Here is a 16,101-nt window from a genome sequence, read left to right as displayed (position 1 = left end):
TGGATGGATGGATGGATGGATGGATGGATGGATGGATGGATGGATGGATAAGTGGATTGATGCATGGGTGGATGAGTGGGTGGCTAAGTAAATATACCAGATAACTCTCAATGAGACCAGTTTTCATTACCACCCCCATCCAAGCCCTGTTCAGCTCCTATTCAGACAGATGCAATAGCCTTCTAAAGGGCTCTTCACCTCCACCCTGCCCCCCCAAATCTCTATTCATACAGCATCTAGAGGTTCTGTAATGATGCAAATTTGATTTTATCAGCCTTGTCCCACCTCTGCCTAAAACACATCAATGACTTCCCACTGTCCTTAGAATAAAATCCAAATTCCTTCCCAGAGCCTACATGGGGCTGCAACTGTGGTATCTACTGACCACTCCATCCTCATTCCATGTCAGCCTCCTCCTCACTGATGACATTTGGACACCCTGGCTATCTTCTATTTCCTAGAATGAGCCCAGCTCTTTTCTGCCTTAGGGCCTGTATCTGAACTTGCTGTTCTGTGTGTCTGGAATGCACTTCCTCTGACTTTTTGCATAACTGACTCCTTCTCCTTCTGGTTTCAGCTTCAAAATAAAGTCTTGAGGAGATTTTCTCTGCCTCCTCCATCTAAATTATACCCTCACATCTTCTTTATAGCATTCATGTAGTAATTCACTTTCATTAGAGCACTTTAGTGCACATTTGTAGCATTATTTGTTAATGTCTGTCTTCTAGCCAAACTGTAAGCTCTAAGAGGGCAAGAAGAGCAGGGAGAGCACACCTGTCTTAGTCACAGCTGTATCCTTAGTACTTAGTAGACAGCAGGTACTCAAAAATATTTGTAATAGGTATCTGCATTAATGGATGGACAGGCTGAAATAGATTCTGACATTTCCTAAAAGTGAGGACACCTGGAGTGCTGCATGAGAGTAATGTTCAGGCCTCTTTCACTTTCCCTGAACACCACTAGTAAATAAGTTTAGGTATAGAATCATGAAATCTGACAACCTTGGAGATGAGTGGGATCTCTGATCATTAAGTCCAACTTCATTTTGTATTTGCAGAAATGCAGGCCAAGAGTAGAAATCACGTGCCCAGGATAACTGTGTTAGGGACTGCTACTTATCTTCACAATAGACATTTTCTTCTTCATCTTTACGAGCAGAACCCAGATTTCGTTGGTGATGATGATTAACACAGTTTTTAAAAAGACAAAAACAAAACTTTATTTCCCAGCTTCCCTTTTAGGCAGGGATGGTCATGTGACTGGGTTCTAGACAATGAAATATAAGTAGAAGTTGTTAGGTATGGCTTCTAGAAAATCTTCTTAAAAGATTTGACTTAGGCATACCCATTGCCTTTTCCCCCTTTCTTCTTCTAGAACACAAGCATGAAGGCCCAGAGCTAAGGTGGATAGTCTGTGTTCATGAGGCTATCTCACAAATTAAAGAGAATAGAGCAGAAAGTTAGGAGTCTGGAATGTTGGTGACATCCAGGACCTACCATATTAGCCCTGGATTACCTACCTCTGCATTTTATGTCACATGAGACCAAAGCAAACCCCTATTTTGTATAAGTCATTGTTATTTGGGTTTTTCATTATAAGCAGCCAACTCAGTCCGTAGCAGATATGGTCACTAATGGAACTAGCTGCACACCCAGCATCTGAAGCCGGGGATCCTGACCCCGTACCGACTACCTCTTTCACTGGGAGAACATGTAAGCCAGTGCATCTAACCACAATGGGCATGGTGATGGAAATGCTGTCCTGGAGATACTGCTGTGATATAGCCCTTCTCCCATTCAAGTACTAACCAGGCCCGACCCTGCTTAGCTTTGATATAGCCCTTCTCAAACTGTGGTCTCCAGACCAGCAATATCAGCATCACCTGGGAACTTGTCAGAAATACAAATTCTCAGGCCCTGCCCAGACCTGCTAACTTGGAAACTCTGGGATGCGGCCCAGCAATCTGTATGTTCACAAGCCTACCAAATGATTTTACTGCATGCTTAAGTTTGAGAACCATACTGAGATAATACTGTAGTGTCACTTAAGGGAAGCACAAATAAAGCAGGTCATTTCTGAAGCGTGAGGAGGCTTCTACAGGATGCAGAGATGTGGAAGTCACTCATAGGGCAAAAAGAAGGGAGCTCTCTCCAAGTTCAAGCACACATGGGATCCCACAGATAGAGAAAAACAAATTATATTTGCATTTTTATTCACTTGCTACTCTGATCAGCAGAGTAGCTGCTGGGAGCTACTAGGAGTTTGTTGGAAGTGCAGAATCTCAGGGCCCATCCCAGACCTACTGAATCAGAATCTGCATTTTAATAAGACCCCTTCTGTGGTGGTTCATACATACGTTCAAACTTGAGTGCCCATCTCAGTGAAGACTGGGGCTAGGGACAAGGCAGCCTAGGTCCTGATCCCTAGAAACACAGGTTGGAGATATTTGTAGGAAGATGGCATCCATGCCTGGTGCCACAAGAGATGGGGTCACAAAGCTGACAATCAGTAGCAGCCCAAATGGCACCTATTACCCACCCACCCACCCTATTCTCTCCATCTTGCTATCTCCGATTTTCCCCTTAACACCTTCTTCTCCATCCTCAGCATAGTGGTTAAGAAGGCCCTGGAGTCAGATCTGCCTTAATTCAACTTTACAACTTTTTTTAACAAGTTATTTAACCTCTCTGAGCCTTGGTACCAACTTCATAGAGTTGTCATGGAAATTAGTTGAGTTAATACTTCTAAAACACATAGACCAGAACTTTGCAATCCTGGATTCATATTTGCATCACCAAAGGAGCTGATGGCTGGGCCACCCCAGACCAATTAAGTAAGAATCTCTAGGGATAGGGCCAACATTCATATTAAAACAGATCAAATACAAACCTCTGAAGGTTTTTTTAAAATGTGCAGCCAGGAGGGAGAACCACTGACCTAAAGCGATGCCACGCACAGAGTAAATACCCCATAAAGACTGCTATTGCTATTCACACTGTGCATCCTTCCTCATACACACACTCTAGTCTGCCTCACACCTTCGCTCCAGATGAATCCTTTGCCTTAGATAACCTGCCCCTCCTGGATTGCCTGGCAAACAGCCATTCCTCTGAGATTCTGCAAGAGCCTCACCACCTTCGTGTAGCCTTTCCTGATTCCTCCAAGGAGTACTGACCACTTCCTCCTCCCAGTTCTAGTGTAACTGAGCTGCTAATAAAAATACCGACTTTGCCTTTTATGGAGGATTTAACTATCCTGGGCATTGTGCTGGGTCGTGTGTACATTTTCTTTTTTGATCTTCACAACAGCTCTGTAAGGTAGGTTCTATTCAAAGCCCCACTGTATAGATGAGGAGATAAGGATCCAGTAAAGTACAGTGATGTGTCTAAGACCACGTAGCTGGTACCCTGGGCAGGTGATATTTGCACTCAGACTTAGTGGCTCCAGAGCCTGGGCTCAAACCCCTATACCACGCTGCTGGTATCTGCATGACTGTCTCCTGCTACAGCCTCTTAAGCCTTTCAAGGACAAAGATTGTGTGTAATTTATCATCGTACTTATAACCCCCGGGACATGTTAGGCACATAACAAATGATTTAATTAATTAACTGTCAGGGCAGGGTGTGATAGATATCCACCACCTACTGTGTGCCAGGCAATCTGATTGCCACTTTCCTAATACTGGGTGCAAGAAAGGATAAAGTTCAAACCCAAGAACCCTGGTTTCAGTCTCACTGGGACCAAAGACTGCCCACAGGACTCCTGGGCTGGTGACCTTTGGTGAGTTACAGGATCTTTCTAAGCTTTAGCTCTTCATTTGTAAATGGGGACAATAAATGTGGCTATTTCACAGGACTGAGTGACACATATACGGTGCCTATACATAGTACCTGGTACATAGCCAGGGCTCAGTAAATGTGAGCTGCTATTAGTCTCATTTTATCCTCCCGACAACCTGTTGAGGTGGCTACTGTTACCATACTGTTATTTTCTTTTTTAGCTGAAGAAACGGAATCTCCCAGCAGTTGCAAAGCTAGTAAGTGGCAGAGTAGGGACTAGAACCCAGGATGGTCCAACAGTAAGTCTGAGCTCTTTTCTCTCCAGGTTCTCTCAGGCAGACAGAGTGGTTTAGTGATCTTGCCTGCTCCCCTGGAGAAGGCTGCCTACTGGGGAGCAGTGGGCAGAATAGCCTGCTGGAAGGAAGAGGCTGCCTCAAGCATTCAGGCTCAGAGGGAGAGTCCATCCTTTCCCATTCCCTGCATCTCTCTGTGTGCCCAGGAGAGAGGTGGCCCTAAGGCCTGAGGGGTGTTGGCTGGTGGGCAGAGTGCAGGGAGAGGAGAGATGGGGAGGGGAGGTGGAAGGGTGGTGGAGGATGATGGAGGGGAGAGGGGTGGTGGCAGCATAAGATGACTGTCCAGAGCAGACAGAAAGGTGACTAGGAGAGTTGGGGGCAGGGAGCTGGGGGGCTGAGGAGAGGGAAGGATAGCCTGGAAAGGGGAGGGGGCTGAGAAGGTCTCCTCATGGTGGTGAGCTGATCTCTCCCTGAGTGGAAGAGCTGTTGCCATGACAACGCCCAGAGCCAGATCGATGCTTGGCATTGGATGGAGCTCTCAGTCACTGCCATCTCCCTCCCCCTCTCTCTCCCCTGAAGTGGGGAGTATGTGAGGGAGTGTGTGGGGGGAGGGTGGGGGATCATCTCTCCTGGGATGATCATGAGCCTCCTGGAATCACGACATGGGTCCCCAGAGCCCCCAACCTAGTACCAGAGAATGGGCCTGGTGGGGGATAGGAGGGGATCCTTCCACCTCCCTCCCGGTTCCTTTGAAGATGGGGCAAGGAGGGAGGAAAGGGTTCCCCTGAGAGCTGGAGGAACCTCTTGGCCGCTATCACTGGGGCTCAAGGGTACAGAAGCCTAGTGTCACCTTTTTCCCTCAAGTCATACAGAGAGGCCTGTAGAGGGGATCACAAGGCATGGGTTAAATTCCTTTCTAGGCCTCCGCTTCATCATGTGGAAAGTGCCAGCAGGGAAGAGATTTTTCTCTGAGAGGTTCCTTCCAGCTCTAAAAAGCAACGACTTTTTTTTCCTGTTAGCTTTATGAGGCCGGGTCACCCTTCTGATATGATTGTAGAACCCCCATGGAATGTCTTCCTGCTTCAATGCTGGTCTCCCCAGCGGCCAGTTAAGGAGATCTGAAAGGCCACTAGAGGGTCCACTTTCTTGAGCTTCTTGTAAAGAAGCAAACACCATAGGGCAGGACAGTGTGTTGGCATATTGCCAGGCCACAGGCTAGAGGCTCTGGAGCTCTCACACCTTGAGTGGAATGCTGAATCCACCAGTGACTGACTCATTGATGCTGGCAAGTTACACACCTTCTCTGAGACTTAGTTTCCTCCTCCGAAATATAGGGTTTGGGGGAATATTAACACAGGGGCAGGTACTGCTACTGCGGGCATTAAATAAGATAATAGAAATGAAAGTACATTTAAAAAGTAGCAATCATTATATAGATATTTTAAATTATCATCAGTCACACCTGAGTGACTCTGCCCATGAGCCCTGATAGAAAAGAGGGCTTCGGGGCACCTGGGTGGCTCAGTCGTTAAGCGTCTGCCTTTGGCTCAGGTCATGATCCCAGGGTCCTGGGATCAAGCCCTGCACTGGGCTCCCTGCTCTGCAGGAAGCCTGCTTCTCCCCCTCTCACTCTCCCTGCTTGTGTTCCCTGTCTCGCTGTGTCTCTGTCAAAAAAAAAAAAGGGGGGGGGGGGCTTCATGAGCACGGTGACTGTAGAAACAAACCCTAGCACCTATTAGGTGCCAGGCACTTTACTATCCCATCTGATTGCCTCAACAACTCTGGTGGGCCTATTATTCCCAATTGTCAGTTGAAACAGTCTCAGAGAGGTTAAGTGTATTTCCAGGGTGACACCAAAGGTCAGGGACCAGTCTGGGATGCAAACTTGGGTCTCTCTGACTCCACAATCTTCAGTAGAAGGATAGTTCTTGAGCTGAGTCTCCTGTCCAAGGAGGCCCAGGCTTGGGGACTATCTTGGCATAAAGATGTAAGGCTTTGGCAAGAAAGGCAGTGGGGAGCAGGTCAGTAAGAGACTGAAGATCAATTTGTCCATATTCCCTAAGGGGGTCCCAGAAGGAAGATTTCTCAGTGAGTCCAAGTTCAAGGGGATCCATTAGGGATGAGCAGTTTGTCACTGATTTCAGCTCAGGGAGGAAGAAAGGGAGGAAGGAGAGAGGGAGGGAAAGAGAAAGAGAAGAAGAAGAAGGAATGGTGAACAAGAAATCCCAATTGTAAAACAATGAACTTCTCCTTTCTCTAGTCTACAGGCCACAGGATTTGGCCAGGGGTCCCACCTGGATGGTCCAGAGAAGACCCACCCCATCACCTCCACTTTCCCTCAAAGTCTGGCTTCATGGTAGTGCATGAATGGGGGGTGGAGCATTTCAGAGCAAAGCAAGAAGTTGACAGAGTGGGGCTTTCCAGGAGGGCAGCATGAACCACACAGGTGGCCCTTGGAGCCAAGAGATTTCAAGAAATTCCAAGCCTCCAAAAGCCTGGCAGTGGCTCCCCAGCATCCAGACTGGAGCTGTTAGTGTCCAGGAGGCTGTGGGTGTGAGCTGGCCCCAAAGGATGGAGATGGGGGTTGGGGAGAGGGCTGGCACTGAGGAGAAGGCAGCAGGTTCTGCTCACTAACAGCGCTGGGGATGCCAGCCTCCTGCTGTCTGCTTTGGTTTGGAAAATGAATACATTTTTTTCAAAGGAGTGAGTTTTGCTCTTATTTTGAAAGTGAGCAGATTTGCTGGCACACAGTGGTCATTTGCCTGTTAAGAGCATGGTCTCTGCAGTGAGATGATCCCAGATGCTGCTCCTGGTCCAGCCCCTTGTTAGCAGTACAACCCCCAAGTATCAGTGTCTCCTTCTGAAAAGGGGGTAGGGGATGTCTACCCTGGAGTGCAGCTACAGAGATTAAATGAGATGATGTGTGAATGTTAGCTTACAACTGCTGTCTTCTAACTTCAGACGTGCAAAGTGGCTGAGGGAGATTTCTTCTAGAATCTCCAGGTCCAGGGAGGGGGGTTCCAGAATGGTCTCTGAGGGGCCATCGGAGGGCACATCACTGCAGCTGCGAGGAAGCCAGTGTGTGAGGTGACACGGATGGACATGGGGCCATGTAGGAGCAGAGCATTTCCCTTCCATGGGGTGAGATACCATCGGCCCCATTTTACAGATGAGGGACTGAGGCTTACAGGAAGGTTGATACTCAAGTTCACCTGGTCACCAAGTCCCACCAAGTGATGGAGCCAGAATGCAAGTTCAGGTGTTTCTGCTTTCAGAGCCGAGGCCTTTTCCATACTCCCCTCAGAGAGGGCAGCATGTGAAGGCAGGTGGTACCAGCACCCACTCAGGCAGGGGACTTCCCCTCTCTGAGCCTCAGTTCCCTATCTGTAAAATAAGGTTAGATATGCTAATATATATAAAAGAGTCTAGCAATTTCAGGTGCATGATAGTGTATGGGGAAGACGTTGTTCTAAGAGCCATGAGTCCTGGGCTCTCGTCTTGCCTCTGCCTCATTGTGCTGTGTGACCTTGGGTAAATCACAACCTCTCTGGGCTTTAGGGCATTAGAATTTCCAAGGCAACTTTATTTATTTATTTTTTTTTTAAAGATTTTACTTATTTATTTGGCAGAGAGAGAGAGAGCATCAGCAGGGGGAGCAGCAGAGGGAGAGGGAGAAGCAGACGCCCCGCTGAGCAGGAAGCCTGATGTGGGGCTCGATCCCAGAATCCCGAGATCATGACCTGAGCCGAACACTGATGCTTAACCGACTGAGACACCCAGGCGCCCCAAGGCAACTTTAAATACATGAGTGACTCAGCCTCCCTCTTAGAGATTCTGATTCAGTTGGTCTGGGAGGAAGTCTACATATTTGGGTTTTTTTAAGCCCCAAGGTGCTTTGGATGAGCAAATAGGGTCCAGATGACAACACCAGTCCTCAGATGTACTCCCTGAACCAGCAACGTGGACATCACCTGGGAACTTGTTAGGAATGCAAAATCTCAGGCCTCACAGGGGCCAACTGAATCAGAAACCTGAGTGATCTGTTTTTACAAGCCCCCTTCCTACCTCCCCTGGTGATTCTGATGTATATTCAAGTTTGAGGGCCTCTGGGCTAAAGGAGTCAAGCCAAAGAGCCTACACTTTTTAGGTTGTGCATCAGAGGAACAAGATGAAAGAACTGGGTAGAGCAGGAGAAAGTGTGGGCAAAACTGGGAAAACAAAGAGGGATGGGAGAAAAGACCCAAAGAATCCAGAGTCAAAGTCGACTTTGTCCCTGGGTGAGTTGGTATCACAGCTATGAAATCTGCTAAAAAGTTTAAAAGGCCTCCAAAGACATGCTTCTCAAAACAGGGCATGTAGTGGGGGTGGTTGAAGCCACAGGATGAAGATGGTGTGTCTTCCTGGAAAGTCAATTTACCAGTACATGTTTCAGGGGAAAAAGTTAAATTATTTCATCAATGAGTAATTGAAAACATGACTGTTAGATTAAAGCAAACAGATCTGGTGCCACAGAATACCACCTGCTTGTATACTTCTTAGATAAAAGGAAAGCCTCAAGGACATTTCATACTTGCATTCGGGAGCTTTAGACAACAGCCTCAGACCCCTGGGGACCAGTTCTCTTTTCCTTGCCCTTTGGTGAAAAACACAACCATTAATTAATGAATTAATTGATTGACTGATTAGATAAATGATTGAGTCCCTACCTTGTGCCAAAGACCCCACTGGACATCAGGGATGTACCAGTCACAAAAATAGGCGGAGTTTCTGCTCTAGGAAAGCTTACAGTGTAACAGAGGGTGGGGAGCAGGCTCCGGCAGTAATCCAATTAGCACACTTAAGTAAACACATAATTACAGACTATGATAAGTATTCTGAGCAAAAAAAAAAAAAGGTAATGAGAGAGAGAGAGAGAGAGAGATGCAAGAGCATAAGAGAGGGGACCAGACCTGGAGCGAGGTCAGGAAAGGCTTCTCTGAGGAAGGGACACTGGAACCAAGACAGGGAGACGGGTGTGGGAAGCCTGTTCCCGGGAGGTCTGAAGAGAGCATGCCATGTCTCTGGCTTCCTTCACCAGAACCTTTCCCTTCTTCTTTCACCCCTAGATCATGCCCAGCCCCCTCCAGGAAACGTTTCCTGTCCCACTCTGGCCACTCTGACCCTCCTCTGAATTTCCACATCTCATTCTTGCAGCACCTCTGGAATCATGACTCACTCTTTAACTTTCTGTCGTTCCGGTCCCACCTTCATGATGTTTTCTATACCCAAGTAATACCAACACTAGAGTTGACTTACTCTTTTATCCAGTATCATGATAAGAAAACCATAAATAAATAATGCCATAAATATGCCAGAGAAAAAGGTATAAAGGGATAGGTATAAAGGTATAATTCTCCCTTTGTTATGAAGGGAGATTTGCAAATGTTAGAAGGGTGTTCAAGGCAAATCAGCACTACCTGAGACATTCTCCTTGAGACCTTAGAAAGACCAAAGAAGATATGAGAGGGGAAATGCAGGCACTCTGTGATCTGATTGTTGTCTGTGTAGCTCCTGAAATAACTTCATGAGTTCCACTAATGGTACACAGCATTGCTTTTTTTTTTCTTTTCTTTCTTTTTTTTTTTTGGCATGTTTCATGTTCTGTTTTCAGGAGGATGTTAGGGCTCTGTAACAAAACTGTAAAATCTGCAAGGATAAAGGCTCCTTTACATACCCCATAGCACCTACGGTAAGTGTTCGAATGTTTCTTGATTCAGAGGACATTTTCTGACAAGCCACAGCCCATGAGAGCTGAGGTATGTTACATCCTTAATGTCTTCCTTGAACTTGCTAAATCCTTTGCCTGTGTCACCGTATTTTTTTCTCACAATATCTCCGGGACAGAGGTAGTATGTAATCTCAGCTCTACAGAGAAGAAACTGAGGCTCAAGAGATGGGAGGAAATGACTTGGTTGGGCTCAACCAGGAAGGATGAGGCGGGACCAGGTCTGGTGCTGAAGTGCTCAGGGTCACTGCAGCCAGGGGTTCAGACCATGTGGACACAGCGGGGCTGGTTCAGGTCTGAGCCACAGACACATACTCTGATTCACAGAGCTTACTTCTGTAGAGGTGCCCCAGAGCATAGGATTCTTAAAACAAGATGAGAACACAGATGCGAAAAGGGGTGGAAGGAAAGAAATGAAGCCAAGTGTTGCACCCAAACGATGAACTCAGTAAAACCCATTATGAAACTCTCCTCACCTGCTCAGCCCTTCTGTGACTCCCCACTGCCTCCGTATGGGTTTCAGACACCTGACTTTCATATTTTGCCATGATGATATTCACCATATGACCTGTGTGCATTAAGTAACTGAACTTTGTTTTGAGTGCACTTATATAGCTCAAAATGCAAAGATTATAAAAAGGGTACATAGCAAAACCTCTCTAACCTTCCCCTTTCACTCAGGTCCCCTTCCCAGAGACAACCACCATTGCTATGGTGTGAATGTTTGTGTCCCCCCCCCCCCAACATTCACATGTTGGAATCCTAGCCCCCATGTGATGGTGTTAGAAGGCGGGGCGACGTCATGAGGGTGAAACCTCCATGAATGGGTTGGTGCCCTGAAAAAAGAGGCTCCAGCGACATCCCGAGCCCCTTCCACCGTGTGAGGACACAGTGAGAAGGCTGGAGCTGGGAACCAGAAAGAGGGCCTTCATCAGAACATAACCGTGCTGGTACCTTGATCTGAGACTTCCCAGCCTCCAGAACTGTGAGAAATAAATTTCTGTTGCTTATAAGCCACCCTGTCTATGGTATTTTGTTACAGCAGACTGAGCCAACTAAGATAACCTGTATCAGTTTCTTGTGTGTCTTTCCAGAGGACATCTACTAATTTATAAGCAAATAGACACACATATACACATACACACAAACACACACACCCATGCACACACATACACCCTTTGTAAACAAAAATGAAGCATATAGGATATAATGTTCTTCCAACTGTTTTTATGACTTAACAACACACCTTAGAACTTGTTTTATATCAGAATATAAAAAGCTTCCTCATTTGTATTCACTTGCCCCATTCTTCAGCCAGTCGTCAACTGATGAGCAATTAGGTGGCTCCTAATCTTTTGATACTGCAAACAATATAGCATGAATAATCTTCCAACTATACTATTAATGACATAGCATCTTCCTTTCAATCAACTATTTCCAAAAACTTTTCCCTCATTCTAAGCAATATTATGAAAGCACAGATTTGATGAGTTAATGATATATTTTTCTAATTCACATTTACATGAATAGATAAGAAATTCACAACCATCTAAATCAAAGTACTTGCCTGTAATCACCTGTAACCATTTTGCTTAGCGCCTGGGCCATGCATCCACTATTTAGGGGAACAATGGCCACCCGGACATTCCAAACTCCTTGGCCAGACACGGGAGGCCCTTGAGGATCTGCCCTCTGCCTCTGTTTCCAAACTCATTTTCCCAGTCTCCTATGCTCCAACCTTGTGGAATCATAGGCTATTTTACGTTCATGCCAAACTGGATCATGCCCAGTAACTTTGCCCATGCTCCTCCCCCTGCCTGGAACAGCATCTGCACCTTGTCCCCTGGACAACTTCTATTCTCTCCTCAGGTCACAGTCCAAGTTCTCCCCCTCCAGGAAGCCCTGTCTGCTTTCTCCCATCCAAACCTGCATCCACTCACTTGGCCCGTACTTGCTTCTACTTTAACCCTCGGCACACAGAGTTAATATGGCAGAGTAGTTAAGAAAGTAGGGTCTGCGTTGGGTTGCCTGGGTTCCAAGGCCAACTCCACCACTTATTAGAGGCTTGACCTTGGGCAAATGGCCTCATCTCTTGGGGACGTCACTTTTCCCATTTGTAAAATGGTGATGATGGTAACATCTGCCCCGTAGTGAGGATTAAAAGATGTGTTTAGCAGAGTAAATGCTCAATAACTGTGCATTATAGCGATTACCTTTACAGCTCTGTTTCCCCTGCTACATTATTAGCTCTTTTTAGCCTCCAAGCTCTCCAGTTTCTAATCCTGTCAGGCCTACCTTCAAAATAGATCTCATTTCTGAGCACATCTCACCCCGACTAGCTGAATGCGAGCCACCATCCTCTCCCATCTGGGCAACAGCCTCCTAACAGCCTCTGTGTACTGCTTCCTATCCCTTCAGTCTATGCCTTACAGCAGTCAGAGGATCAGAGTCTCCTTTAACATAGAAGTCAGATGCGGTCATATCCTGCTCTGAACCATCCAGAAGTTTCTACTCTTCTTTTTATAAATAAAGGTTTCTTACCTTTTTTTTTTTTTTTAAAGATTTTATTGATTTATTTGACAGAGAGAGACACAGTGAGAGAGGGAACACAAGCAGGGGGAGTGGGAGAGGGAGAAACAGGCTCCCGGCCGAGCAGGGAGCCCGATGCGGGGCTCGATCCCAGGACCCTGAGATCATGACCTGAGCCGAAGGCAGACGCTTAACAACTGAGCCACCCAGACGCCCCAAGGTTTCTTATTCTTAAAATAAAACCCAAAGTCCTTACTATAGCAAAAGAGTCCCACACGATCTGGCCCCTGCCTCCCTCTTCGTGGTGCTCCCCCTTCTCCAGCCACACTGGGCTCCCTGCCCTTCCTGGTTCCTCAGGAACAGGGAGCAAGACCTCATTCCTCAGTCTGTTCCTCCCCCCAGGTAACCGCAGGGCTCACTCCCTCGCTCCATTCAGGCCCTGACTCTTATCCAGAATGACTGTTACAATCCCTCTCCCGTCCCTCTCTGTTAAAAACATTCATGGCTTCCTGACATGATGTTTATATGTGTCTGTCTATCTGTCCCACTGAAATGCTCCATAAAGAGAGGGACTTCATTTTATTTACTGCTGTCTCCCCAATCCCCAAGCCAGTGCCTGGCACACAGTAGATGCTCAATAAATATTTGCTGAGTGACTGGACAAATGAGTGACTACAGTGCCCAGAACAGGGCCAGGAACATTTCTGAGGTTTAGCAAATGTTTGGAGAGGAATGGAGAGCCAGGGAGACAGAAGAACCAAGCAAGGAATGAAGAAAGGAAGGAGAGAAGGAAACCCAGAGGATTTTGGGTTTTAGCTGTCATATCTCTTTATTGAGATATAATTTACATATCATGAAAAGTACCCACTGCAAGTGTACAGGTCAGTACATTTTAGTAAATTTCCACAGTGAGGAAACCATCCCCACCACCCGGTTTTAGATTTATCCCTTACTCTTCTGACCCATTCGCTCTCAGTCCTGCTCATAGCTCCAGTCCCGAACCACCACCAATCAGCTTCTGCACTCTCTAATTTTGCCTTTTCTAGAAATTTCATATAAATGGAATCATACATTATGTAGTCTTTTCTGTCTGGCTTTTTCCACAACGTTTCATAATTATTTTTAGGCTCACCCATGTCATGCATGCATCAGTAGCTTGTTCTTCTTATTCCTGAGTAGCATTCCACTGTATAGATATGCCACATTTTGTTTATCCATTTTCCAGTTGATGGGTATTTGTGGGGTTTCCCATTTTAGGCTATTATGAAGAATGTTGCCATGATTTTCAGGCACATGGGTTTCCAAATGTCTGGGGTAGATACCTAGCAATGGAATTGCTGGGCCATATAATAAGCTTATGAGTCCAGAAGATTTTGATGCCCTAAGACTTTTGGAAGCTCCACTGAGGCTTGTAAGAAAATGCTCCAAATGTAGTAGAGGGAAACGCACGTAAAACTCAGTTTGAGCTGCAAGCTCAGCTCCAAGTCCTAAGTACGTGGCCAATTCATTATGCCTATGTTTGAAGCCCATTTGCAGTTGTGTTTGATGTATTGTCTGTAGGGAGACGGTGAAATTTACCAGCCTTCAGACTAACAACTGAGCCTAATTTTTCACCCAGTGATTCTAAAGAAGTTTCTTCTTGGCAGAGGTTTGGGCGAGGAGCAGTTGAAATTGATTGTGGCAAATGATGCGGGAAGAAGTGATACAGTCATTACCACGGAAAAACACAAGTGAAAGGTGAAATGAACATAATCATGTGGAAGAGTCCCTGGCCCCCTGTGAGATTCTGGTCCCTGCCAAGCATCCTGGAACCCCTGTCATCATTCCCAACTGCAGAGGCCTCGAAACCTGAGTCTCCAGCACCCAAGATCTCAGATCCTGCCAGGTACATCCTGACAAATCCTCGCTTCAGGTTTTAAACCCTGTTACTGTGATGATGAAAGTCATCATGAGCCGAAGCTTCCTTGGGCTGTAATGGCATTTACAGAAAGCTTCCAGGCTTTCATCTCCTGCTTTGCTACCCCCACCCCCTTTGCTCTACTTTGCTTTAGTTTCAAAGACTTCACCCAGTGAGGGAATTGACCTCTAGGTGAAAGCTTCAAGGGCTAGACCCTCTTGGTCTCTCTCCCCATCCTACCCCATGAGAAAATGAAATACTCGGGGCGCCTGGGTGGCTCAGTCGTTAAGAATCTGCCTTCAGCTCAGGTCATGATCCCAGGGTGCTGGGATCGAGCCCCGCATCAGGCTCCCTGCTCGGCGGGAAGCCTGCTTCTCCCTCTCCCACTCCCCCTGCTTGTGTTCCTGCTCTTGCTATCGCTATCTCTCTGTCAAATAAATAAATAAAATCTTTAAAAAAAAAATGAAATACTCATCACAGCTCTCCTTAGAGATCTTCTATAGCATAAAATCAGAGTTGGTCCTAGGATATAATTTTGGCTTCAAAAGTCAATCTCTGATGTTCCCAATTGAACAATGACCATTTGAAAAAGTTAAAAAAAAAAAAAAAAAAAAGGCAGAGTTCTCAGAACTTTGGGTAAATAAACATTGTCTCCGATGGGCTCCAGCCTCCCTGCAAAGAGAGAGGACACTGGGAAAATAATTGGTCAAGTGGGCAGATTTCGTAGGAGTTCTTGTTGCGGTTGTTTGTTTGATGTAACAGGGGTTCCATCCGAGAAGGGACTTTAGGCCATCCATCTCTCAGGTCTGATGAGGAGGGAGGTCAGCAGCCCCCAGGTAATCCATGTGCAGGAACTGACTGACATGGGTGGAGATGGGAGAAAGAAGTGGGGCTGCCATCGGCCTCAAGGCTGGGGTCTGAACCCTGGGGAGAGATGCTGAAGGAGCATCTGTGCAACTTAGGGGGCCCAGGCAACACAGCTTTCAGGGCCAGGGGACAAAGTGGGGCACATGCAGAGCAAGGCAGCATTGACTCATTCCAGCACAAGCATGTAAGTGAAGCTTCTGCTCAGGAAAGAAGGTGGGGCAGGCTACAGGCAATGGGCTGGATGACCTGGGTTCAAATCCTGACTCTGCTTCTTTCTAATTGACTTTGGACAAGTTGCTCCACCTGTCTGTGCCTAAATTTTCTTGTCTGTAAACCGGATATATTAATAATGACTACCTCCTAAGTTTGCTACAAGGAACAAGTGAGTTAATACATGGAGAGGGCTCTGCTTTACATGCAGAAAGTGTTTGCTAAATATGTTGATATTGCTGTTGTTGTTATGCATTTCCAGCCTGGAGGAGCACTGGCTGACACCATCTGACACATACATTAATGTCAAGGTGATTCCAGCAGGAGCCACTGAAAAGAAACCTGGAGCAAACATACCCTGAAAGAGTCATTTAAGAGCTGATGTGAAACCTCCTTGGAACTCCCAGCAAAACTTTGGTGAGACTTTGCTGGAATGGGTTGGGGGGAGCACAAAGCCCTTTATTATACAGATGGGGTGACAGCCAGTGGAGTAGGTATGACCACTGTTAGTCATCTCGTTAGATGCAGCTTTAGGAGCCTGGGAATATCTGGGTTACCCAAAGAAGAGACTGGCAGGAACGTAGAGGACACAGCTGCTCAATGGTTCAGCACATCCACACTCCCCAGGTTTAAGTCCCAGATCTGCCACTTCCTAACCATGTTTTTTGAGTGAGTTAATGAAATTTCCCTGTGCCACAGTTTGACTCAACTATAAAATGGAAATAAAAATAATAGTCCATATTCATAAAGTGAGTGTTGGGT

The sequence above is a fragment of the Mirounga leonina genome, unplaced genomic scaffold (assembly GCF_011800145.1).
Source record: "Mirounga leonina isolate KUSES-001 unplaced genomic scaffold, KU_Mleo_1.0 Mir_175, whole genome shotgun sequence".
In the NCBI taxonomy this organism is placed as follows: domain Eukaryota; kingdom Metazoa; phylum Chordata; class Mammalia; order Carnivora; family Phocidae; genus Mirounga; species Mirounga leonina.
The sequence above is the reverse complement of the archived record's forward strand: the minus strand, read 5'-3'. Positions refer to the sequence as shown.